The following is a 26,052-nucleotide window of genomic DNA, read 5'->3' on the forward strand; positions in this document are numbered from 1 at the left end:
GGAAAGGCTTGAAGTTACGTGACAGGTCGATGTAAAAGATCCCACGGCACTATTCAAAGAGGAGCAAGGGAGTTTTCCCGGTGTCCTGGCCAACTAATACAATCAAAAAAGAAAGATGACTTGGTCATGTTTCTCACTGCTGCTTGCAGAGTCGTGCTGCGTGCAGTTTAGCTGGTGTGTTTGTCCATGGAACAAAAGTGACTGCAGTTCAAAAGTAATTCATTGGCTGTAAAGCACTTTGGGACGTCCCGAGACATGAAAGGCGGCATTTATATTCAATTTCGTCCTTTCTTTATGAAAACAAAGTCACGAAGTATGCAGATATAAAGAATGAATGGATGACCACAGCAGGTATTGTCGAGTGATGCTGCGCGAAGTGGGCTTCAGGGGATTCTAGGTGCCTTGCTTGGATTCTGCACGATTAAGAAGACAGGATCTGCTGCAGCATTGCGATCCATGTGGGTTATAATCCGCACAATGTTATACTGGTGGACATCGCAGCTGTGGTTGGTAGGTTTTGTACACATTTGAGTTTGCATATCATTCTAGCCTCATATTGCAATTCGTAAAGTGTTGTGCAACTTTGCAGTCCCAATTAACAAAAGATTGAATAACGTTATACCGTACTTTAACCAACATGGTGGAGATTAGTAGATTAGAAGACAGATGGAGTATAGTGTGGGAAAACGTGAGGTTATCCACTTTGGTAGGAAGAATAAAATAGCAAATTATTATTTAAATGGAGAGAGACTACAAAATGCTGCGGTACAGAGGGATCTGGGGGGGGCTCGTACATGAAACACAAAAAGTTAGCATGCAGGTATAGCAAGTAATTAGGAAGGCAAATGGAATATTAGCCCTTATTGCAAGGGGGATGGAGTATAAAAGTAGGGAAGTCTTGCTACAACTGTACAGGGCACTGGTGAGACCACACCTGGAGTACTGTGCACAGTTTTGGTCTCCTTTCTTAAGGAGGGATATACTTGCACTGGAAGCAATTCAGAGAAGGTTCAATAGGTTGATTCCTGAGATGAAGGGGTTGTCTTATGAAGAAAGATTGAGCAGGTTGGGCCTATACTCATTGGAGTGTAGAAGAATGAGAGGGGATCTTATTGAAACATATAAGATTGTGAGGGGGCTCGACAAGGTAGATGCAGAGAGGATGTTTCCCCTCGTGGGGGAATCTAGAACTAGGGGGCATAGTTTCAGAATAAGGGGGCACCCTTTTAAAATGGAGATGAGGAGGAATTTCTTCTCTCAGAGGGTCGTGAATCCTTGGAATTCTCTACCCCAGAGAGCTGTGGAGGCGGAGTCATTGAATATATTCAAGGCTGAGATAGACAGATATTTGAGCTACAGGGGAGTCAAGGGTGATGGGGAGTGGGCAGGAAAGTGGAGTTAAGGCCAAGATCAGATCAGCCATGATCTTATTGAATGGCGGAGCAGGCTCGAGGGGCTGAATGGCCGACTCCTGCTCCTATTTCTTATGTTCTGCTCATAAACAGACGATCTCCCCCTATTCCAGGTGCTTACGAACATACAATACTGATGGGTAGGAAAAGACCAGCTGGTCCATCAAGCCCGCCCCACACCTCATGCTGGCTGGAGCACTTCAACTAGACACTTCCTACATAACCCTCACCCCGCTTGCAGCCGTGTAGGCACCCTCAGAGGCACTAAACCAGAGAAAAAACACAGGGTTCAAATGGATCCAAAAATTGCTACAACCAGTACATTCGGTACCTGAATGTTACAATAAAATGTTACAACATATAATACACCAACCGTCAGCCCACAGGTGCAGACTTAATTGGATCAACAACCTGACCGCCTCGAAACAAGGACCAGAAATCCAACAAAAATTGTTGTTCTGTTTAAGTGATTGTTCCGCAACAGGTTCAGTGGCCATGGGCACCGAACCCGGGTCTGGTGATTCCCAGGTTTACAGGATCAGGGCACCTCGGTGTGTACCTGTCTCTCTCTCACTCTCTGTCGGTCAGTGAGTAGCTCTCTCTCTCTCTGTCGGTGTGTAGCTCTCTCTCTCGGTCGGTGTGTGGCTCTCTCTCTCTGTCGGAGAGTAGCTCTCTGTCGCTGTGTGGCTCTCTCTCTGTCGCTGTGTGTCTCTCTGTCGCTGTGTGGCTCTCTCTCTGTCGCTGTGTGGCTCTCTGTCGCTGTGTGGCTCTCTCTCTGTCGCTGTGTGGCTCTCTCTGTGTGGCTCTCTCTCGGTCGGTGTGTAGCTCTCTTTCTCTCGGTCGGTGTGTAGCTCTCTCTCTCTCTCTCTCGGTCGGTGTGTAGCTCTCTCTCTCTCTCTCGGTCGGTGTGTAGCTCTCTCTCTCTCGGTCGGTGTGTAGCTCTCTCTCTCTCGGTCAGTGTGTAGCTCTCTCTCTCGGTCGGTGTGTAGCTCTCTCTCTCTCTCTCGGTCGGTGTGTAGCTCTCTCTCTCTCTCGGTCGGTGTGTAGCTCTCTCTCTCTCTCGGTCGGTGTGTAGCTCTCTCTCTCTCTCGGTCGGTGTGTAGCTCTCTCTCTCTCGGTCGGTGTGTAGCTCTCTCTCTCTCTCTCTCGGTCGGTGTGTAGCTCGCTCTCTCTCGGTCGGTGTGTAGCTCTCTCTCTCTCGGTCGGTGTGTAGCTCTCTCTCTCTCTCGGTCAGTGTGTAGCTCTCTCTCTCTCTCGGTCTGTGTGTAGCTCTCTCCAATTTCCAATTTCCAATTAAAATGCTTTATTGGCATGAAAGTTTACAGAGAACCATATTGCCAAAGCTTACATAGCAAAAAGGTACAGTTTTCCAACATTCTGTAGGTGTCAATCGATTTGACATTTGTTGGGTACATACAATATTACTTTTAAACAATATTAATTTTAAACAGTCTTTGTACTTCATTTGGTACGTTCAATATTAATTTTAAACAGTCTTAATTTTAAACAGTCCTCAGGTTGTGACATGTTGTTACATATTTGGCCCCAAGGTATGGTCTGTCTCCTTCTCCTAGGACTAATCTCAATTTTGACAGATCATCCAATTCCTTGAAATCTGGGGTTGTTTGGCTTAGCTTGTTGAATAATATGTTTCTTGATGTGTTGAATTTTTCGCATTTTAGGAGGAAATGCATTTCTGTTTCAACCTCGCCAGCCAGACATTGATCGCATATTCTATTCTCTCTAGGCTGCCAGGATTTCTTGTATCTGCCTTTTTCAATTTCCAGTTGGTGGTCGCTTAGTCTGTACCTGGTGAGGGTCTGTCTCTGTTTTGTGTCTCTGATGGTCGTGAGGTAGTCTGCCAGTTTATATTCTCTTTTTAGGGCCCGGTAACATTCTAATCTGCTTTGGCTTTCGGTTATTTTGTTCCAATGTTCCAGGTAGGTTTCTTTGCATTTTTTAATGATTTGGTTCACTCGGATTGGTGTTTGGGCGGCTGTGTTGGTCTGGGGCTGGTCAGGGTCCGGCTGAGTACTTAGTTTCCGTAGCAGCTGACTCAGGGGACTCTTTTCTGGGTTTAGCTCTTGGGTCTGAAAGGCTTTGAAATGAAGGGTGTCTGGGGAGCTAGATTTGAGGTGATTTAGGAAGTTTAGTGCTCGTTTTTGGATGTTTATTATCAGTGGGTATCTGCCTAGTTCGGCTCTGCATGCATTTGTTGGCGTTTTCCTTTGGGTGCGAAGGATGCTTCGGCAGAATTCTGCATGTAGGGCTTCTATTGTATGTTTTTCCCATTTAGTGTAGCTTTGGTGATTTAGCGGGCCCCATACTTCACTACCGTACAGTGCAATGGGCAGGATTATGCTGTCAAATATTTTGAGCCAGATTTTGATTGGGATTTGGATGTTGTAGAATTTTCTTTTTATTGCATATAGGGCTCTTCGGGCTTTTTCTTTTAGTGCATTCACTGCTATGCTGAAGCTCCCTGATGCTGTAATAGTTAGACCAAGGTAGGTGTAGCTCATAGTGTGTCCTATAGTGATATCACTGAGGGTAAACTGGTATTTGTTTTCCTGACATCTGGGCCTTTTTTGAAAAATCATGATGTTGGTTTTCTTTAGATTTACTGTTAGAGCCCAATTTTGGCAGTATTTGTCGAGTAGGTCTAGTTGTTGCTGTAATCCCTGTTCTGTGGGAGACAGCAGAACCAGGTCGTCCGCATAGAACAGGGATTTCACTTCTCCATCTAGGAGACGGAGACCTGGTGACTCGCTTTGCTCCAGCATGTCTGCTAATTCATTTATGTATATGTTGAACAGGGTCGGGCTCAAATTGCAGCCCTGCCGGACGCCTCTTCTCTGGGTGAAGAAATCGGTGCGTTTGTCTCCAATTTTGACCCCGCATTTGTTTTTCAGATACATTGATTTAATAAGGTCATAGACTTTGCCCCCTATTCCACATTGAAGAAGTTTATAATAGAGCCCTTCGTGCCATATAGAGTCAAAGGCTTTCTTGAAGTCGATGAAACAGGCGAATATTTTCCCATTTTTTGTTTGGTGTATATGTTTTTCAATGAGGGTGTGAAGGGTATAGATATGGTCGGCGGTGCGGTGTTTTGGAAGAAAGCCTATTTGGTTTTTTCTGAGGATATTATGTTTGTTAAGAAAATCAAGTAATCTACTATTTAGAATACTGCAGAATAACTTCCCTAGACAACTGTTGACACAGATGCCGCGGTAGTTATTTGGGTCTGATTTGTTTCCGCTTTTATATATGGGGGAGATTAGTCCTTGGCACCAGATATCGGGAAAACAGCCTGAACGTAATATGATGTTGAATAATTTGAGTACCGCACCCTGCATCTCCATATTGCTGAACTTGAGCATTTCATTTTTGATGTTGTCTGGGCCACAGGCTTTCTTTAGGTGGAGAGATTTTGTTTTTGTGGCCATTTCTTTCCATGTGATTGGGGAGTCTAGAGGGTTTTGGTTGTCTTTGATTGTTGCTTCTAATGTGTGGAGTTTTTCTGTGACCTGATGTTGACTTGGGTTTGTTTCGTTTATTGGGATGTCTTTGTAGAGGTTTTCAAAATGTGTTCTCCAGATGTCGCCATCTTGGATTGGTAATGCTTGCAATTGTGTTGTACTCAGGTTATTCCACATTTCCCAGAATTGTTTTGGGTTGGTGGAGTTTTCAATTTCTTCTAGTATTTTGTGGGTATAGTTTTGTGTTTTGTTCCTAATGGTGTGTTTATATCTTTTGAGGGTTTCATTGTATCTAGTACGTAGGTCCGGATTGTTTGGTTGGCGATGCTTTTGGTTTGATATTTTTCTCAGGTCTTTTCTGGCATTTTTGCATTCGTGGTCAAACCATTTCTTATTTTTATTTTGTCTTTTGTGACTCTTCCTCTTCTGTTTCACGAGGTCGGCTTTTACAGCTGCCTCATGAAAGATCATATTTATATCCTCTATGGCCATGTTTACCCCATCTCTGGTGATCTCATATAGATTTTCTTTAAATTTTGAAATTTTACTTGTGAGATCAGGTGAATTTAGTGCTGTGATGAATTTATCTCCACTGTCTGGGGCCCATCTGTATGTCTGGTTTATTTTATGTAGCTTACTGGGTTCCTTTTTTGTGTCTGTAGTTTGGGCAGAAAGTTTAAGGTACACATTTATTTGGTTATGGTCTGAGAGGGGGGATTGCTGCCTGACAGTGAATGCGTTGATATCGCAGGGGTCCAGGTCAGTGATTGTATAATCCACCACACTAGACCCAAGAGTTGAGGAATATGTGAGTCTCCCTAAGGAGTCCCCTCTGAACCTACCGTTAACTATGTACAGGCCTAAGGCTCGGCAGAGTTGCACTACCTCCCTACCGCTTTTATTTATTTCACAATCGAGGTTGTTTCGGTTTGCGATGGCTGGTGTGACATATAGAGGGGTCTGGCCAAACACATGGTTGTTGCCCTGTGGGTCTATGAAGTCAGGTTCACATCCTGTCCTTGCATTTAGGTCCCCACATAGTAGCACCTTTCCTTGGGCCTGGAAATGGCTGATTTCCATGTGGAGAGTGTCAAATATCTCCTCTTCAAAATATGGCGATTCTATTGGAGGTATGTAGATCGCACATAAGTAAACATCGTTTTTTTCTATTCCTATATTTTTATCTAATTTTAGCCATACGTGTGATTTTCCCTGTTTTATCGGTGAGATGTGTTTGTTCAGTTCTCCTTTATACCACACCAGGATTCCCCCGGAGGTTCTGCCCTTGCGTGTCTTAATGTTCTTTACTGAAGGCACAATAATTTCATGGTACATTGGGGGACAGTGGGTCGGCATGTCCTTTTGGCACCATGTTTCTGTTAACACAATTATATCAATGTCTTTTATAGCTTTTAGGAATTCAGGGTCTGTACTCTTCATCCCAAAAGTTGAGGAGCGGAGGCCCTGGATATTCCAGCAGCTTATGTGGAAAGAACGCATTTATATAGTTCAATAAAACGAAATAAAATGGACCTATTTTGTGGGATGAGTGTGGAAACACTATTTTCTATAATGCTAAATGATGATTTAGTATAAATTTCATGAGGCATGCACATATATCTATCTAATAGTAGTAATAATACTGATAAGATAACAATAATGATAATGATAAATAACAATATTAATAATTTCTCCGGCTTTCTATCAGGCTGTTCAGCATCGTCATGATCTTTCTCAGTTCTTGGTCTACAGTCTGTGGTCTAGAGGGGGGTCTTGGGTTCTGTTGTTGGTTTTGTAAAGGGGGGTGGGGGACATTGGTGGTCCTGTTTGGGTTACGGCTCCCAATGGTAGAGGGGGTGGGAGGGCTGCGTCTTTTGGCAGTGTTTATGAGGTTTTTTGCAAAGACCCACATCCGCTGTTTGAGTAGATGTATTTCGTCATAGAGGTCCCTTGTGTTGATGTTTGGATGATGGGCCAGGTAGACGTTGGGGAAGACAGAACATCTCGTGTCGATCTCCCTGTTGGTGTTGTGGATTATATAGGCTGGGGTGTCCTTTCTGGGCAGTAGTGTGGAGATCACGATCCGCGCCTCGGGGAATTCCTTGCTGGCCTTTTCCGCCATCCTGCTCACCGCCCTAGCAGTGCCTTCCCGTAGGGTGCGTAGGTCGTTTGTTCCTGTGTGGATCACAAGCCATTTGGGGCTTCCAAGGGATTCTTTGTTCAGGATCTTCATTGCATGTTCTGTGTTGCTGCACCATTTTTTCAGGACTTGATGACCTGGGAACAGCCTCTGGGGGTCCAGAAACTTTCCGTTGGAGTCGGTCAGCAGGACTGCCTGAGGGGCTGGTTTTTCAGACTGGGTAGCAGTAGTCTGGGCAGGACTCGACTGATGGCTGGTTGTTGGCTGGGTTTCTGGGATATGTTGTGTGGCAGGAGCGGGGTTTGAGGCTTTCGGTGTGTCCTCGTGTGGGGGGGCATCTGACGGGTTCTGCGTCCCTGTGTGTGAGGACTGGGTAGCGGTAGTCTGGGCAGGACTCGACTGAGGGCTGGTTGTTGGCTGGGTTTCTGTGGTGAGCTGTGTGGCAGGAGCGGGGTTTGTGGCTTTCGGTGTGTCCTCGTGTGGGGTGGCATCCGACGGGTTCTGTGTCCTTGTGTGTGTTGTTTTTTGGACCTTAAGAGGTTTGTGTTGCCTGCTGAGCCTTTCTACGGCCTCCGTCATTTTGTTTAGTTGGGTATGGAGTTCTTGGATCTTATTTATTTGTTCCTCTACGGTCTTTCTCAGATTGTGGATGGTGGACTCGTTTTCCATTTTCAGCTGTTTGAGTTCCTCCGTCCAGTTCTTGGTCTGTGTTTCTCTGTATTCGTTGAATTCGAGTTCTAGTTTGGACAGACTCTCTTTCAGCAGTTTGTTTGCGTTGAGAGGTGTGGGGGGGGTGGAGATGGTCAGGGAGGTGTGTGTCTCTGCTGGACTCTCTTCTTCTTCCTCCGCTTGGCTCTCATCATCCTCTGTTCGATTCTCTTTTGCCTCCTGTCCATTGGTCCTATTTGTGTCTGCCTTAGTTTTCAGCTGGGGGAATTCCTTTTCGAAGGAGTCCAGACTTTCTACATTCCCCTGTATCATGATCTTTCCTTTTTTGTTGTAGTAGCTTATGGTTAGCAGGGGGTCATCTTTATCTAGATTTCCATCTTTACATATTTTCAGTCTGCCTCCACTGCCAATACCTTCGCTGGAGACGTATGCGTAGTATTTTTGTAAAGTCTCCTTCCATGAGGGAATGGAGTCGGTGTAGAATATGAGGTTGTTCTTCGTCTTAATCCCTTTGTGTGTGGTATAGTCAACGTAGAGGACCTCTGGGTTACTTTTTAGTGTTATGTCCTTGTGTTTTTCCTTTGCTTTATTTTTTGTGCATTGCTCAGGATATTTCATTTCCCTGCTCATTGTAGTCGTTTGTTTTGTCTCAGGTAGATAACTTTTTTTCTCTTTTTTGTGTCGTGTTCCACCTTATCCCACTTTTAGGTCCAAAATTGAGAGTTTTTCAGGGGTTCATCTTTGATATAGCTGCTCTTAAAAGTTTCTCTCTCTCTCTCTCACAGGTTCCTGGTTCGGGTTGTTTATCGTTTCTCTCTGGTTTCTATTCCTTTTTTTTTTTTTTTTTTTTTTTTTTTTTTTTTTTTTTTTCTTCGGGTTTGTTGTTCTTTTTCTAGGTTAACTAAATTTAGGTAGATCTAGGTATAGCTTTTTTCCTCCGGACCCGGAGTTTTCCTCTCTCTCCTCGCGTCGGTCTCAGGCTGTTTCTGCTCTGGTCCCAGCCCCTCGGCTCGGCTGTGCAGTCCCGTCCCGGCCCGGTGTTTGTCCGAGTTTCTCCGACCCCGGAGTTTCTCGGGTTTCGGGCCCCGGGCTTGCTCTCTCTCCGGGCTTCTGCCCTGGTCCCAGCCCCTCGGCTCGGCTGTGCAGTCCCCGCCCGGCCCGGTGTTTGTCCGAGTTTCTCCGATCCCGGAGTTTCTCGGTTTTCAGGCCCCGGGCTTGCTCGCTCTCCGGGCCTCTGCCCTGGTCCCAGCCCCTCGGCTCGGCTGTGCAGTCCCGGCCCGGCCGAGTCTCTCCGACCCCGGAGTTTCTCGGATTTCAGGCCCCGGGCTTGCTCGCTCTTCAGGCCCGACCCGATCCGGCACCCCTACCTCTCCACTCGCCTCTTTGACTGGCTCGGGCCGTTCCTCCCGGTCTGGGTCGACTCCTGTTGCTGCTCGCTCTCCTTCTCTCCGGTGCCTCGCTCGGCCCGGTTCCTCGGGCCTTTCTCCGGCTTCAGGCTCCGTGCTCCGGTTGCTGCTCGGGCTCTGCTCTCTCTCTCTCCCTGTTTTGGAGTTCTCTCTCTCTGTTCCCGGTTTCTCTCTCTCTGTTCCCGGGTTTTCCTGCGCTGTTCTGGCTCCGATCCCCCGGCCGCTGTTTTGCTTTGAACGGTCGGTTGCGCGGCCTCTCTCTCTCTCGGTCTGTGTGTAGCTCTCTCTCTCTCGGTCTGTGTGTAGCTCTCTCTCTCTCTCTCGGTCGGTGTGTAGCTCTCTCTCTCTCGGTCGGTGTGTAGCTCTCTCTCTCTCTCGGTCGGTGTGTAGCTCTCTCTCTCTCGGTCGGTGTGTGGCTCTCTCTCTCTCTCGGTCGGTGTGTAGCTCTCTCTCTCTCTCTCGGTCGGTGTGTAGCTCTCTCTCGGTCGGTGCATAGCTCTCTCTCTCGGTCGGTGTGTAGCTCTCTCTCTCTCTCGGTCGGTGTGTAGCTCTCTCTCTCGGTCGGTGTGTAGCTCTCTCTCTCTCTCGGTCGGTGTGTAGCTCTCTCTCTCGGTCGGTGTGTGGCTCTCTCTCTCTCTCTCTCGGTCGGTGTGTAGCTCTCTCTCTCTCGGTCGGTGTGTAGCTCTCTCTCTCTCTCGGTCGGTGTGTAGCTCTCTCTCTCTCTCGGTCGGTGTGTGGCTCTCTCTCTCTCTCTCTCGGTCGGTGTGTAGCTCTCTCTCTCGGTCGGTGTGTAGCTCTCTCTCTCTCGGTCGGTGTGCAGCTCTCTCTCGCTCTCTTGGTCGGTGTGTAGCTCTCTCTCGGTCGGTGTGTAGCTCTCTCTCTCTCTCGGTCGGTGTGTAGCTCTCTCTCAATTCAATTTTTTTTTCAATTTTTCAATTCAAATGCTTTACTGGCATGAAAGTTTACAGGGAACCATGTTGCCAAAGCTTACATAACAAAAAGTACAGGTTTCCAACATTCTGTAGGTGTCAAACGTTTTTGACCCTCGTTGGGTACAGACAGTATTAATTTAAACAGTCGTTGACCCTCGTTGGGTGCATTCAGTATTAATTTAAAAGTCGTTGGGTACATTCAGTATTGATTTAAACATTTTTAGCGTATATATGCTATGGGTGTGCTCGTTAGTCACTCAATGTTCCTCAGGTTGTGACATGTTGTTACATATTGGGCACCAAGATATGGTCTGTCTCCCTCCCCCAGGACTATTCTTAATTTTGACAGGTCATCCAATTCTTTGAAATCTGGGGTTGTAAGGCTGAGCTTGTCAAAATATATGTTTCTTGTCTCGTTGAATTTTTCGCATTTTAGGAGGAAGTGCACCTCTGTCTCAACCTCGCCGGCAGACAGTGATCACATATTCTATTTTCTTTAGGTTGCCAGGATTTCTTGTATCTTCCTTTTTCAATTGCCAGTTGGTGGTCGCTTAGTCTGTATCTGGTGAGGGTCTGTCTCTGTTTTGTGTCTCTGATGGTCGAGAGATAGTCTGCCAGTTTATATTCTCTTTTTAGGGCCCAGTAGCATTCTAATCTGCTTTGGCTTTTGGTTATTGTGTTCCAATGTTCCAGGTAGGTTTATTTGCATTGTTTAATGATTTGGTTCACTCGGATTGGTGTTTGGGGAGCAGTGTTGGTCTGGGACTGGTCAGGGTCCGGCTGGGTAGGAGAACTTAGTTTCAGTAACAACTGGCTCAGGGGACTCGTTTCTGGGTTCAGCTCTTGGGTCTGGAGGGCTTTGAAATGAAGGGTGTCTGGGGAACTAGATTTGAGGTGATTTAGAAAGTTTAGTGCTCGTTTTTGGATGTTTATTATCAGTGGGTATCTGCCTAGTTCGGCTCTACATGCATTTGTTGGTGTTTTCCTTTGGGTGCGAAGAATGCTTCGGCAAAATTCTGCATGTAGGGCTTCTATTGTGTGTTTTTCCCATTTAGTGTAGCTATGGTGATTGAGTGGGCCCCATACTTCACTACCATACAGCGCAATGGGCAGGATTATACTATCAAATATTTTGAGCCAGATTTTGACTGGAATTTGGATGTTGTAGAATTTTCTTTTTATTGCATATAGGGCCCTTCGGGCTTTTTCTTTTAGTGCATTCACTGCTATGTTGAAGCTCCCTGATGCTGTAATGGTTAGACCAAGGTAAGTGTAGCTCATAGTGTGTCCTATGATGGTATCACTGAGAGTAAACTGGTATTTGTTTTCCTGACATCTGGGCCTTTTTTGAAAAATCATGATGTTGGTTTTCTTTAGATTTACTGTCAGGGCCCAATTTTGGCAGTATTTGTCGAGTAGGTCTAAATGTTGCTGTAATCCCTGTTCTGTGGGAGACAGCAGAACCAGGTCGTCCGCATAGAACAGGGACCTCACTTCCCCATCCAGGAGACAGAGACCCGGTGACTCGCTTTGCTCCAGCTTGTCTGCTAACTCATTTACGTATATGTTGAACAGGGTCAGACTCAAGTTGCAACCCTGCCGGACGCCTCTTCTCTGGGTGAAGAAACCGGTGCGTTTGTCTCCAATTTTGACACCGCATTTATTTTTCAGATACATCGATTTAATAAGGTCATAGACTTTGCCCCCTATTCCACACTGAAGAAGTTTGTAATAGAGCCCTTCGTGCCAAATAGAGTCAAAGGCTTTCTTGAAGTCAATGAAACAAGCGAATATTTTCCCATTTTTTGTTTGGTGTATATGTTTTTCAATGAGAGTGTGAAGGGTATAGATATGGTCGGTGGTGCGGTGTTTTGGAAGAAAGCCTATTTGATTTTTTCTAAGGATATTATGTTTATTAAGAAAATCCAGTAATCTGCTATTTAGAATACTGCAGAATAACTTCCCTAGACAACTGTTGACACAGATGCCACGGTAGTTGTTTGGGTCTGATTTGTTTCCACTTTTATATATGGGAGAGATGAGTCCTTGGCACCAGATATCTGGAAAACAGCCCGAACGTAATATGATGTTGAATAACTTGAGTACCGCACCCTGCATCTCCATAGTGCTGAACTTGAGCATTTCATTTTTGATGTTGTCTGGACCACAGGCTTTCTTTAGGTGGAGAGATTTTGTTTTTGTGGCCAGTTCTTTCCAAGTGATTGGGGAGTCCAGAGGGTTTTGGTTGTCTTTAATTGTTACTTCTAATGTGTGGAGTTTTTCTGTGACATGATGTTGACTTGAGTTTGATTCGTTTACTGGGATGTCTTTGTAGAGGTTTTCAAAATGTGTTCTCCAGATGTCACCATCTTGGATTGGTAATGCTTGTAATTGAGTTGTACTCAGGTTATTCCACATATCCCAGAATTGATTTTGATTAATGGAGTTTTCAATTTCTTCAAGTCTTTTGTGGGTATAGTTTTGTGTTTTGTTCCTAATGGTGTGTTTATATCTTTTGAGGGTCTCATTGTATCTACTACGCAAGTCTGGGTTGTTTGGTTGGCGATGCTTTTGGTTTGATATTTTTCTCAGGTCTTTTCTGGCATTTTTGCATTCGTGATCAAACCATTTCTCATTTTTTTGTCTTTTGTAACGTTTCCTCTTCTGTTTCACAAGGTCGGCTTTTACAGCTGCCTCATGGAAGATCCTATTTATATCGTCTATGGCCATGTTTACCCCATCTCTGGTGATCTCATATAGATTTTCTTTAAATTTTGATATTTTACTTGTGAGATCAGGTGAATTTAGTGCTGTGATGAATTTATCTCCACTGTCTGGGGCCCATCTGTATGTCTGGTTTAGTTTATGGAGATTACTGGGTTCCTTTATTGTGTCTGTAGTTTGGGCAGAAAGTTTAAGGTACACATTTATTTGGTTATGGTCTGAGAGGGGGGATTGCTGCCTGACAGTGAATGTGTTGATATCGCAGGGGTCCATGTCAGTGATTGTATAATCCACCACACTAGACCCAAGAGTTGAGGAATAGGTGAGTCTCCCTAAGGAGTCCCCTCTGAACCTACCGTTAACTATGTACAGGCCTAAGGCTCGGCAGAGTTGCACTACCTCCCTGCCGCTTTTATTTATTTCACAGTCAAGGTTGTTCCGATTTGTGATGGCTGGTGTGACATATAAAGGGGTCTGGCCAAACACATGGTTGTTGCCCTGTGGGTCTATGAAGTCAGGTTCACATCCGGTCCTTGCGTTTAGGTCCCCACATAATAGCACCTTTCCTTGGGCCTGGAAATGGCTGATTTCCATGTGGAGAGTTTCAAATAACTCCTCTTCAAAATATGGTGATTCTATTGGGGGTATGTAGATCGCACATAAGTAGACATCTTTTTTTGCTATTCCTATGTTTTTATCTAATTTTAGCCATACATGTGATTTCCCCTGTTTTACCGGTGAGATGTGTTTGTCCAGTTCTCCTTTATACCACACCAAGATTCCCCCGGAGGTTCTGCCCTTGCGTATCTTAGTGTTCTTTACTGAGGGCACAATGATTTCATGATACATTGGAGGACAGTGGGTGGGCACGTCCTTTTGACACCATGTTTCTGTTAACACAATTATATCAATGTCTTTTATAGATTTTAGGAATTCAGGGTCTGTACTCTTCAGCCCAAAAGTTGAGGAGCGGAGACCCTGGATATTCCAGCAGCTTATGTGGAAAGAACGCATCTATATAGTTCAAAAAAACAAAGCAAAATGGACCTATTTTGTGGGACGGGTGTGAAAACACTAGTTTCTATAGATGTACAATGCTAAATGACGATTTAGTATAGATTCCATATGGCATGCACATACTGATACTTAATAATAGTAATAAAATAACAATAATAATAATTTAGTACATTCTTATCCTGTTTTCCATCAGGGTGCTTATCATCGTCATGATCCTTCCCAGTTCTTGGTTTACAGTCGCCTGTGGTCTAAAGGGGGGTCTGGGGCCAGGTACAATAGCACGGTTCTGTTGCTGGTTTTGTATAGGGGGGTAGGGGACAGTGTTGGTCCTGTTTGGGTTAGGGCTCCCATTGGCAGAGGGGGTGGGAGGGGTGCGTCCTTTGGCAGTGTTTATGAGGTTTTTTGCGAAGATCCATACCCGCTGTTTGAGTAGATGTAATCCGTCATAGAGGTCCCGTGTGTTGATGTTTGGGTGGTGGGCCAGGTAGACGTTGGGGAGGTCAGCACATCTTCTGTCGATCTCCCTGTTGGTGTTGTGGATTACATGGGCTAGGGTGTCCTCTCTGGGCAGTAGAGTGGAGATCACAATCCGCGCATCGGGGAATTCCTTGCTGGCCTTCTCCGCCATCCTGCTCACTGCTCTAGCAGTGTCTTGATGTAGGGTGTGCAGGTCGTTTGTGCCTGTGTGGATCACAAGCCATTTTGGGCTTCCAAGGGTTTCTTTGTTCAGGATCTTCATTGCCTGGCCTGTGGTGCTGCACCGTTTTTTCAGGGCTTGATGACCTGGGAACATCCTCTGGGGGTCCAAAAACTTCCCGTTGGAGTCGGTCAGCAGGACCGCCTGAGGGGCTGGCTTTTCAGACTGGGTAGCAGTAGTCTGGGCAGGACTCAACTGATGGCTGGTTTTTGACTGAGTTGCTGGGGTAGGCTGTGTGGCAGAAGGGGGGTTTGGGGCCTGCGGTGTGTTCCTGTTCTGGTCGCAAGGCAAAGAGGGTGTGGTCTCCTCGTGTGGGGGGACATCCAACGGGTTCTGTGTCCCTGTTTGTGTTGTTTTTGTGTCAGCAGGTTGTTGGAGCTTAAGGGGTTTGTGTTGCCTGCTGAGTTCATTTTTCTGCCTTTCTACGGCCTCCCTCATTTTGTTTAGCTGAGTACGGAGTTCTTTGATCTCATTTCTTTGCCCATCCACGATCTCTCTCAACTCGTGGATGGTGGACTCGTTTTCCGTTTTCAGCTGTTTGAGCTCCTCCTTCAATTTCTTGGCCTGTGTTTCCCTGTATTCATTGAAATCGAGTTCTAGCCTGGACAGACTCTCCTTCAGCAGTTGGTTTGTTCTGAGAGGTGTGGGAGGGGTAGAGATGGCCAGGGGGGTGTGTGTCTCTGCTGGACTCTCTTCTTCTTCGTCTGCTTGGCTCTCTTCATCCTCTGTTGGGCTCTCATCTGCCTCATTTCCATTCGTCCTCTTTGCGCCTGCCTTAGCTTTCAACTGGGGGAATTCCTTTTCAAAGGAGTCCAAATTTTCTACATTCCCCTGTATCATGATCTTTCCTTTGTTATAGTAGCTTATAGTTAGCAGGGGGTCATCTTTATCTAGATTTCTATCTTTACATATTTTCAGTCTGCCTCCCTTGCCAATACCTTCACTGAAGACGTGTGCATAGTTTTTGCATAAAGTATCCTTCCATGAGGGAACGGATTGAGTGTAGAATATGAGGTTGTTCTTCTTCCTAGTGTCTTTCTGTTTGACATAGTCAACGTAGAGGATCTCTGGGTTATCCTGTAGTGTTTTTTCCTTGTGTTTATCCTTTGCCCTTTCACTTTTGCAATGCTCAGGATATATCACTTCCCTGCTCTGTGTCATTGCAGTCGTTTGTCTTTGTCGTAGCTAGATAACTTTTTTTTTTTGTGTCGCGTTCCACTTTATCCCACTTTTAGGTCCAAAATTTGAGAGTTTTTCAGGGGTTCATCTTAGATATAGCTGGTTTCTCTCGGCCTGCGGCCTGTTTCTCTCTCCAGGGCCCGCGGTCTCCGGGCTCTGTCTCTGGGCCTCACTCTCGCCTCGCTCTCTCCCGGTTTCCCCCCGAGTTTCTGTTTCTCTCTCTCTTTCTGTATCTGTGTCTCTGCCTCGCTCTCTCTCTCACTGTCCTGGCTCGGGCCGCTCCTCCCAGTCTGGGTCTGGGAGCCGCTGTTTCCCGGTGCCTCTGGGCTGCTCCCCCTCTCTGACCCCGCGGTCTCTGGGCCTCGGTTCCCGGGTTCACCCTCCCCAGGCCTCGTACTCACTGTCCTGGTTCGGGCCGCTCCTCCCAGTCTGGGTCTGGGAGCCGCTGTTTCCCGGTGCCTCCGGGCTGCTCCCCCTCTCCGACCCCGCGGTCTCTGGGCCTCGGTTCCCGGGTTCACCCTCCCCAGGCCTCGTACTCACTGTCCTGGCTCGGGCCGCTCCTCCTGGTCTGGGTCTGGGAGCCGCTGTTTCCCGGTGCCTCTGGGCTGCTCCCCCTCTCCGACCCCGCGGTCTCTGGGCCTCGGTTCCCGGGTTCACCCTCCCCAGGCCTCGTACTCACTGTCCTGGCTTGGGCCGCTCCTCCCGGTCTGGGTCTGGGAGCCGCTGTTTCCCGGTGTCTCCGGGCTGCTCCCCCTCTCCGACCCCGCGGTCTCTGGGCCTCGGTCTCGGCCCGGCTCCTCGGGCCTTTCCCGGGCTTCAGGCTCCGTGCTGCGGCTGCTGCTCGGGCTCTGCTTTGGTGCCTCGCTATTCCGGTTTTTCCCCGGGTTTATTTTACTCTATCTCGCTGTCTTTTCTTTTTTCCTTTTTTTTCTTTTTTTCCGGGTTTTTTTCTTTTTGGCGCTCTTTTTGGCGGTCTTTTTCTTAGGTGCTTTGGTACTTAAGCTAAACTAAACTAAACTGAGCTATCTTTCACTAAAGTTAACTTTAACTTTTAGAACTTGAAGTGTAGCTTTTTCTACACTTAAATGAGAAAAACCCCCAAAAAATTCAGCAGCCCATCTTCAGCGTGTCTGCTCTCTCCAGGCCCCACCCTCTCTCGGTCGGTGTGTAGCTCTCTCTCTCTCGGTCGGTGTGTCGCTCTCTCTCTCTCTCGGTCGGTGTGTAGCTCTCTCTCTCTCTCTCTCGGTCGGTGTGTAGCTCTCTCTCTCTCTCGGTCGGTGTGTAGCTCTCTCTCTCTCTCTCTCGGTCGGTGTGTAGCTCTCTCTCTCTCTCGGTCGGTGTGTAGCTCTCTCTCTCGGTCGGTGTGTAGCTCTCTCTCTCTCTCGGTCGGTGTGTAGCTCTCTCTCTCTCTCGGTTGGTGTGTAGCTCTCTCTCTCGGCCGGTGTGTAGCTCTCTCTCTCTCTCTCTCGGTCGGTGTGTAGCTCTCTCTCTCTCTCTTGGTCGGTGTGTAGCTCTCTCTCTCTCTCTTGGTCGGTGTGTAGCTCTCTCTCTCTCTCTTGGTCGGTGTGTAGCTCTCTCTCTCTCTCTTGGTCGGTGTGTAGCTCTCTCCAATTCCAATTCCAATTAAAATGCTTTATTGGCATGAAAGTTTACAGAGAACCATATTGCCAAAGCTTACATAGCAAAAAGGTACAGTTTTCCAACATTCTGTAGGTGTCAATCGATTTGACATTTGTTGGGTACATACAATATTACTTTTAAACAATATTAATTTTAAACAGTCTTTGTACTTCATTTGGTACGTTCAATATTAATTTTAAACAGTCTTAATTTTAAACAGTCCTCAGGTTGTGACATGTTGTTACATATTTGGCCCCAAGGTATGGTCTGTCTCCTTCTCCTAGGACTAATCTCAATTTTGACAGATCATCCAATTCCTTGAAATCTGGGGTTGTTTGGCTTAGCTTGTTGAATAATATGTTTCTTGATGTGTTGAATTTTTCGCATTTTAGGAGGAAATGCATTTCTGTTTCAACCTCGCCAGCCAGACATTGATCGCATATTCTATTCTCTCTAGGCTGCCAGGATTTCTTGTATCTGCCTTTTTCAATTTCCAGTTGGTGGTCGCTTAGTCTGTACCTGGTGAGGGTCTGTCTCTGTTTTGTGTCTCTGATGGTCGTGAGGTAGTCTGCCAGTTTATATTCTCTTTTTAGGGCCCGGTAACATTCTAATCTGCTTTGGCTTTCGGTTATTTTGTTCCAATGTTCCAGGTAGGTTTCTTTGCATTTTTTAATGATTTGGTTCACTCGGATTGGTGTTTGGGCGGCTGTGTTGGTCTGGGGCTGGTCAGGGTCCGGCTGAGTACTTAGTTTCCGTAGCAGCTGACTCAGGGGACTCTTTTCTGGGTTTAGCTCTTGGGTCTGAAAGGCTTTGAAATGAAGGGTGTCTGGGGAGCTAGATTTGAGGTGATTTAGGAAGTTTAGTGCTCGTTTTTGGATGTTTATTATCAGTGGGTATCTGCCTAGTTCGGCTCTGCATGCATTTGTTGGCGTTTTCCTTTGGGTGCGAAGGATGCTTCGGCAGAATTCTGCATGTAGGGCTTCTATTGTATGTTTTTCCCATTTAGTGTAGCTTTGGTGATTTAGCGGGCCCCATACTTCACTACCGTACAGTGCAATGGGCAGGATTATGCTGTCAAATATTTTGAGCCAGATTTTGATTGGGATTTGGATGTTGTAGAATTTTCTTTTTATTGCATATAGGGCTCTTCGGGCTTTTTCTTTTAGTGCATTCACTGCTATGCTGAAGCTCCCTGATGCTGTAATAGTTCTCTCTCTCTTGGTCGGTGTGTAGCTCTCTCTCTTGGTTGGTGTGTAGCTCTCTCTCTCGGTCGGTGTGTAGCTCTCTCTCTCGGTCGGTGTGTAGCTCTCTCTCTCGGTCGGTGTGTAGCTCTCTCTCTCTCTCTCGGTCGGTGTGTAGCTCTCTCTCTCTCGGTCGGTGTGTAGCTCTCTCTCTCTCGGTCGGTGTGTAGCTCTCTCTCGGTCGGTGTGTAGCTCGCTCTCTCTCGGTCGGTGTGTAGCTCTCTCTCTCGGTCGGTGTGTCGCTCTCTCTCTCTCTCGGTCGGTGTGTAGCTCTCTCTCTCGGTCGGTGTGTCGCTCTTTCTCTCTCTCGGTCGTTGTGTATCTCTCTCTCTCTCTCTCACGGTCGGTGTGTAGCTCTCTCTCTCTCTCTCTTGGTCGGTGTGTAGCTCTCTCTCTCGGTCGGTGTGTAGCTCTCTCTCTCTCTCGGTCGGTGTGTAGCTCTCTCTCTCGGTCGTGTGTAGCTCTCTCTCTCTCTCGGTCGGTGTGTAGCTCTCTCTCTCTCTCGGTCGGTGTGTAGCTCTCTCTCTCTCTCGGTCGGTGTGTAGCTCTCTCTCTCTCTCTCGGTCGGTGTGTAGCTCTCTCTCTCTCTCGGTCGGTGTGCAGCTCTCTCTCTCTCTCGGTCGGTGTGTAGCTCTCTCTCGGTCGGTGTGTAGCTCTCTCTCTCGGTCGGTGTGTAGCTGTCTCTCTCTCGGTCGGTGTGTAGCTCTCTCTCTCTCTCGGTCGGCGTGTAGCTCTCTCTCTCTCTCGGTCGGTGTGTAGCTCTCTCTCGGTCGGTGTGTAGCTCTCTCTCTCGGTCGGTGTGTAGCTGTCTCTCTCTCGGTCGGTGTGTAGCTCTCTCTCTCTCTCGGTCGGTGTGTAGCTCTCTCTCTCTCTCGGTCGGTGTGTAGCTCTCTCTCTCTCTCGGTCGGTGTGTAGCTCTCTCTCTCGGTCGGTGTGTAGCTCTCTCGCTCGGTGTGTAGCTCTCTCTCTCGGTCGGTGTGTAGCTCTCTCTCTCTCGGTCGGTGTGTAGCTCTCTCTCTCTCGATCGGTGTGTAGCTTTCTCTCTCTCTCGGTCGGTCGGTGTGTAGCTCTCTCTCTCTCGGTCGGTGTGTAGCGCTCTCTCTCTCGGTTGGTGTGTAGCTCTCTCTCGGTCGGTGTGTAGCTCTCTCTCTCTCTCTCGGTCGGTGTGTAGCTCTCTCCCTCTCGGTCGGTGTGTAGCTCTCTCTCTCTCTCAGTCGGTGTGTAGCTCTCTCTCTCTCTCGGTCGGTGTGTAGCTCTCTCTCTCGGTCGGTGTGTAGCTCTCTCTCGGTCGGTGTGTAGCTATCTCTCTCGGTCGGTGTGTAGCTCTCTCTCTCTCGGTCGGTGTGTAGCTCTCTCTCTCTCTCGGTGTGTAGCTCTCCAATTCCAATTCCAATTCAAATGCTTTATTGGCATGAAAGTTTACAGAGAACCATATTGCCAAAGCTTACATAGCAAAAAGGTACAGTTTTCCAACATTGTGTAGGTGTCAATCGATTTGACATTTGTTGGGTACATACAATATTACTTTTAAACAATATTAATTTTAAACAGTCTTTGTACTTCATTTGGTACGTTCAATATTAATTTTAAACAGTCTTAATTTTAAACAGTCCTCAGGTTGTGACATGTTGTTACATATTTGGCCCCAAGGTATGGTCTGTCTCCTTCTCCCAGGACTAATCTCAATTTTGACAGGTCATCCAATTCCTTGAAATCTGGGGTTGTTTGGCTTAGCTTGTTGAATAATATGTTTCTTGATGTGTTGAATTTTTCGCATTTTAGGAGGAAATGCATTTCTGTTTCAACCTCGCCGGCCAGACATTGATCGCATATTCTATTCTCTCTAGGCTGCCAGGATTTCTTGTATCTGCCTTTTTTAATTTCCAGTTGGTGGTCGCTTAGTCTGTACCTGGTGAGGGTCTGTCTCTGTTTTGTGTCTCTGATGGTCGTGAGGTAGTCTGCCAGTTTATATTCTCTTTTTAGGGCCCGGTAACATTCTAATCTGCTTTGGCTTTCGGTTATTTTGTTCCAATGTTCCAGGTAGGTTTCTTTGCATTGTTTAATGATTTGGTTCACTCGGATTGGTGTTTGGATGGCTGTGTTGGTCTGGGGCTGGTCAGGGTCCGGCTGAGTACTTAGTTTCAGTAGCAGCTGACTCAGGGGACTCTTTTCTGGGTTTAGCTCTTGGGTCTGAAAGGCTTTGAAATGAAGAGTGTCTGGGGAGCTGGATTTGAGGTGATTTAGGAAGTTTAGTGCTCGTTTTTGGATGTTTATTATCAGTGGGTATCTGCCTAGTTCGGCTCTGCATGCATTTGTTGGCGTTTTTCTTTGGATGCGAAGGATGCTTCGGCAGAATTCTGCATGTAGGGCTTCTATTGTGTGTTTTTCCCATTTAGTGTAGCTTTGGTGATTTAGCGGGCCCCATACTTCACTACCGTACAGTGCAATGGGCAGGATTATGCTGTCAAATATTTTGAGCCAGATTTTGATTGGGATTTGGATGTTGTAGAATTTTCTTTTTATTGCATATAGGGCTCTTCGGGCTTTTTCTTTTAGTGCATTCACTGCTATGCTGAAGCTCCCTGATGCTGTAATAGTTAGACCAAGGTAGGTGTAGCTCATAGTGTGTCCTATAGTGGTATCACTGAGGGTAAACTGGTATTTGTTTTCCTGACATCTGGGCCTTTTTTGAAAAATCATGATGTTGGTTTTCTTTAGATTTACTGTTAGAGCCCAATTTTGGCAGTATTTGTCGAGTAGGTCTAGTTGTTGCTGTAATCCCTGCTCTGTGGGAGACAGCAGAACCAGGTCGTCCGCATAGAACAGGGATTTCACTTCTCCATCCAGGAGACAGAGACCTGGTGACTCGCTTTGCTCCAGCATGTCTGCTAATTCATTTATGTATATGTTGAACAGGGTCGGGCTCAAATTGCAGCCCTGCCGGACGCCTCTTCTCTGGGTGAAGAAATCGGTGCGTTTGTCTCCAATTTTGACCCCGCATTTGTTTTTCAGATACATTGATTTAATAAGGTCATAGACTTTGCCCCCTATTCCACACTGAAGAAGTTTATAATAGAGCCCTTCGTGCCATATAGAGTCAAAGGCTTTCTTGAAGTCGATGAAACAGGCGAATATTTTCCCATTTTTTGTTTGGTGTATATGTTTTTCAATGAGGGTGTGAAGGGTATAGATATGGTCGGCGGTGCGGTGTTTTGGAAGAAAGCCTATTTGGTTTTTTCTGAGGATATTATGTTGACACAGATGCCGCGGTAGTTATTTGGGTCTGATTTGTTTCCACTTTTATATATGGGGGAGATTAGTCCTTGGCACCAGATATCGGGAAAACAGCCTGAACGGAATATGATGTTGAATAATTTGAGTACCGCACCCTGCATCTCCATATTGCTGAACTTGAGCATTTCATTTTTGATGTTGTCTGGGCCACAGGCTTTCTTTAGGTGGAGAGATTTTGTTTTTGTGGCCAGTTCTTTCCATGTGATTGGGGAGTCTAGAGGGTTTTGGTTGTCTTTAATTGTTGCTTCTAATGTGTGGAGTTTTTCTGTGACCTGATGTTGACTTGGGTTTGTTTCGTTTATTGGGATGTCTTTGTAGAGGTTTTCAAAATGTGTTCTCCAGATGTTGCCATCTTGGATTGGTAATGCTTGCAATTGTGTTGTACTCAGGTTATTCCACATTTCCCAGAATTGTTTTGGATTGGTGGAGTTTTCAATTTCTTCGAGTATTTTGTGGGTATAGTTTTGTGTTTTGTTCCTAATGGTGTGTTTATATCTTTTGAGGGTTTCATTGTATCTAGTACGTAGGTCCGGATTGTTTGGTTGGCGATGCTTTTGGTTTGATATTTTTCTCAGGTCTTTTCTGGCATTTTTGCATTCGTGGTCAAACCATTTCTTATTTTTATTTTGTCTTTTGTGACGCTTCCTCTTGTTTCACAAAGTCGGCTTTTACAGCTGCCTCATGGAAGATCATATTTATATCCTCTATGGCCATGTTTACACCATCTCTGGTGATCTCGTATGGGTTTTCTTTAAATTTTGATATTTTACTTGTGAGATCAGGTGACTTTAGTGCTGTGATGAATTTTTCTCCACTGTCTGGGGCCCATCTGTATGTCTGGTTTATTTTATGGAGCTTACTGGGTTCCTTTTTTGTGTCTGTAGTTTGGGCAGAAAGTTTAAGGTACATATTTATTTGGTTATGGTCTGAGAGGGGGGATTGCTGCCTGACAGTGAATGAGTTGATATCGCAGGGGTCCAGGTCAGTGATTGTATAGTCCACCACACTAGACCCAAGAGTTGAGGAGTATGTGAGTCTCCCTAAGGAGTCCCCTCTGAACCTACCGTTAACTATGTACAGGCCTAGGGCTCGGCAGAGTTGCACTACCTCCCTACCACTTTTATTTATTTCACGATCAAGGTTGTTCCGATTTGCGATGGCTGGTGTGACATCTAAAGGGGTCTGGCCAAACACATGGTTGTTTCCATGTGGGTCTATGAAGTCAGGTTCACAACCGGTCCTTGCATTTAGGTCCCCACATATTATCACCTTTCCTTGGGCCTGGAAATGGCTGATTTCCATGTGGAGAGTATCAAATAACTCCTCTTCGAAATATGGAGATTCTATTGGAGGTATGTAGATCGCACATAAGTAAACATCTTTTTTTGCTGTTCCTATATTTTTATCTAGTTTTAGCCATACGTGTGATTTTCCCTGTTTTACCGGTGAGATGTGTTTGTCCAGTTCTCCCTTATACCACACCAATGTTCCCCCGGAGGTTCTGCCCTTGCGTGTTTTAGTGTTCTTTACTGAGGGCACAATGATTTCATGGTACATTGGAGGACAGTGGGTCGGCATGTCCTTTTGGCACCATGTTTCTGTTAACACAATTATATCAATGTCTTTTATAGCTTTTAGGAATTCAGGGTCTGTACTCTTCATCCCAAAAGTTGTGGAGCGGAGGCCCTGGATATTCCAGCAGCTTATGTGGAAAGAACGCATTTATATAGTTCAAAAAAACGAAATAAAATGGACCTATTTTGTGGGATGAGTGTGGAAACACTATTTTCTATAGTGCTAAATGATGATTTAGTATAAATTTCATGAGGCATGCACATATATCTATCTAATAATAGTAATAATACTGATAAGATAACAATAATGATAATGATAAATAACAATATTAATAATTTAGTGCATTCCTCTCCGGCTTTCTATCAGGCTGTTCATCATCGTCATGATCTTTCTCAGTTCTTGGTCTACAGTCTGTGGTCTAGAGGGGGGTCTTGGGTCAGGTATAAAAGCACGGTTCTGTTGTTGGTTTTGTATCGGGGGGTGGGGGACATTGGTGGTCCTGTTTGGGTTTGGGCTCCCAATGGTAAAGGGGGTGGGAGGGCTGCGTCTTTTGGCAGTGTTTATGAGGTTTCTTGCGAAGACCCACATCCGCTGTTTGAGTAGATGTATTTCGTCATAGAGGTCCCTTGTGTTGATGTTTGGATGATGGGCCAGGGAGACGTTGGGGAAGACAGAACATCTCGTGTCGATCTCCCTGTTGGTGTTGTGGATTATATAGGCTGGGGTGTCCTTTCTGGGCAGTAGTGTGGAGATCACGATCCGCGCCTCGGGGAATTCCCTGCTGGCCTTTTCCGCCATCCTGCTCACCGCCCTAGCAGTGCCTTCCTGTAGGGTGCGTAGGTCGTTCGTGCCTGTGTGGATCACAATCCATTTGGGGCTTCCAAGGGATTCTTTGTTCAGGATCTTCATTGCTTGGTCTGTGTTGCTGCACCATTTTTTCAGGACTTGATGGTCTGGGAACAGCCTCTGGGGGTCCAGAAACTTTCCGTTGGAGTCGGTCAGCAGGACCGCCTGAGGGGCTGGTTTTTCAGACTGGGTAACAGTAGTCTGGGTAGGACTCGCCTGGTGGCTGGTTGTTGGCTGGGTTTCTGGGAAATGTTGTGTGGCAGGAGCGGGGTTTGGGGCTTTCGGTGTGTCCTCGTTTGGGGGGGTATCTGACGGTTTTTGTGTTCCTGTGTGTGAGGACTGGGTAGCAGTAGTCTGGGCATGACTCGACTGAGGGCTGGTTGTTGGCTGGGTTTCTGGGCTAGGTTGTGTGGTAAGAGCGGGGTTTGTGGCTTTCGGTGTGTCTTCGTATGGGGTGGCATCCGGCGGGTTCTGTGTCCTTGTGTGTGTTGTTTTTGTGTCCTCAGGTTTTTGGACCTTAAGAGGTTTGTGTTGCCTGCTGAGCCTTTCTACGGTCTCCTTCGTTTTGTTTAGTTGAGTACGGAGTTCTTTGATCTCATTTCTTTGCTCCTCTATGGTCTTTCTCAGCTTGTGGATGGTGGAATCGTGTTCCGTTTTTAGCTGTTTGAATTCCTCCTTCAAATTCTTGGCCAGTGTTTCTCTGCATTCGTTGAAATCAAGTTCTAGTTTGGCCAGATTCTCTTTCATTATTTTGTTTTCGTTGAGAGGTGTGGGGGGGGGGGTGGAGATGGACAGGGAGGTGTTTTCCTCTGCTGGTCTCTCTTCTTCTTCCTCCACTTGGCTCTCATCATCCTCTGTTCGACTCTCTTTTGCTCCCTGTCCATTGGTCCTCCTTGTGTCTGCCTTAGTTTTCAACTGGGGGAATTCCTTTTCGAAGGAGTCCAGATTTTCCACATTCCCCTGTATCATGATCTTTCTATTTTTGTTGTAGTAGCTTATGGTTAGCAGGGGGTCATCTTTATCTAGGCTTCCATCTTTACATATTTTCAGTCTGCCTCCACTGCCAATACCTTCACTGGAGACGTATGCGTAGTGTTTTTGTAAAGTCTCCTTCCAGGAGGTGACGTATTCGGTGTAGAATATGAGGTTGTTCTTCAGCTTAGTCCCTTTGTGTGTGGTATAGTCAACGTAGAGGATCTCTGGGTTATTTTTTAGTGTTGTGTACTTGTATTTTTCCTTTGCTTTATTTTTTGTGCATTGCTCAGGATATATCATTTCCCTGCTCATTGTAGTCGTTTGTTTTTTGTCTCAGATAGATAACTTTTTTTTTCTCTTTTTTGTGTCGTCTTCCACCTTAGCCCACTTTTAGGTCCAAAATTGGGAGTTTTTCAGGGGTTCATCTTTGATATAGCTGCTCTTAAAGGTTTATCTTTCTCTTACAGGCTCTTGGTTCGGGTAGTTTATCGTTTCTCTCGGGTTTCTATTCCTTTTCCTCGCGGGTTTGTTGTTCTTTTTTCAGGTTTTTTTCGAACTAAATTTAAATAAAATTAAACTTTTTCCGAACTAACTTTAACTAAAATGAAACTTAGGTAGAATTAGGTAAAACTTATTTCTCCGGTTTTTTTCCTTTTCCGACTCTCTCGCTCGCTCTCCGGGTCTCGGACTCGCTCTCTCTCTCCGTGCTCCAAACTCGTCCACTCTCCGTGCCCCGGACTCATTCGCTCTCCGCGCTCTGGCCGGATCTCCTCGCGTCGTCGTGTCGGTCTCAGGCCCCCGGGTTTTTTGACTCACCAGGCTGTTTTCTGCCCTGGTCTCCCG

General features: G+C 46.3%; 1 protein-coding gene across 2 annotated transcripts in view; it reads right to left on the bottom strand.

Annotated features, from left to right (window-relative positions):
- trmt1l (tRNA methyltransferase 1-like) overlaps positions 1–26,052 on the bottom strand; it is a 135,792-nt gene that overhangs the window by 60,239 nt on the left and 49,501 nt on the right. The gene's annotated exons all lie outside the window — the stretch shown is intronic.

Source organism: Somniosus microcephalus, chromosome 3 (assembly GCF_052327205.1).
Source record: "Somniosus microcephalus isolate GS21.2 chromosome 3, FLI_Smic_1.0, whole genome shotgun sequence".
NCBI classification, from domain to species: Eukaryota; Metazoa; Chordata; class Chondrichthyes; order Squaliformes; family Somniosidae; genus Somniosus; species Somniosus microcephalus.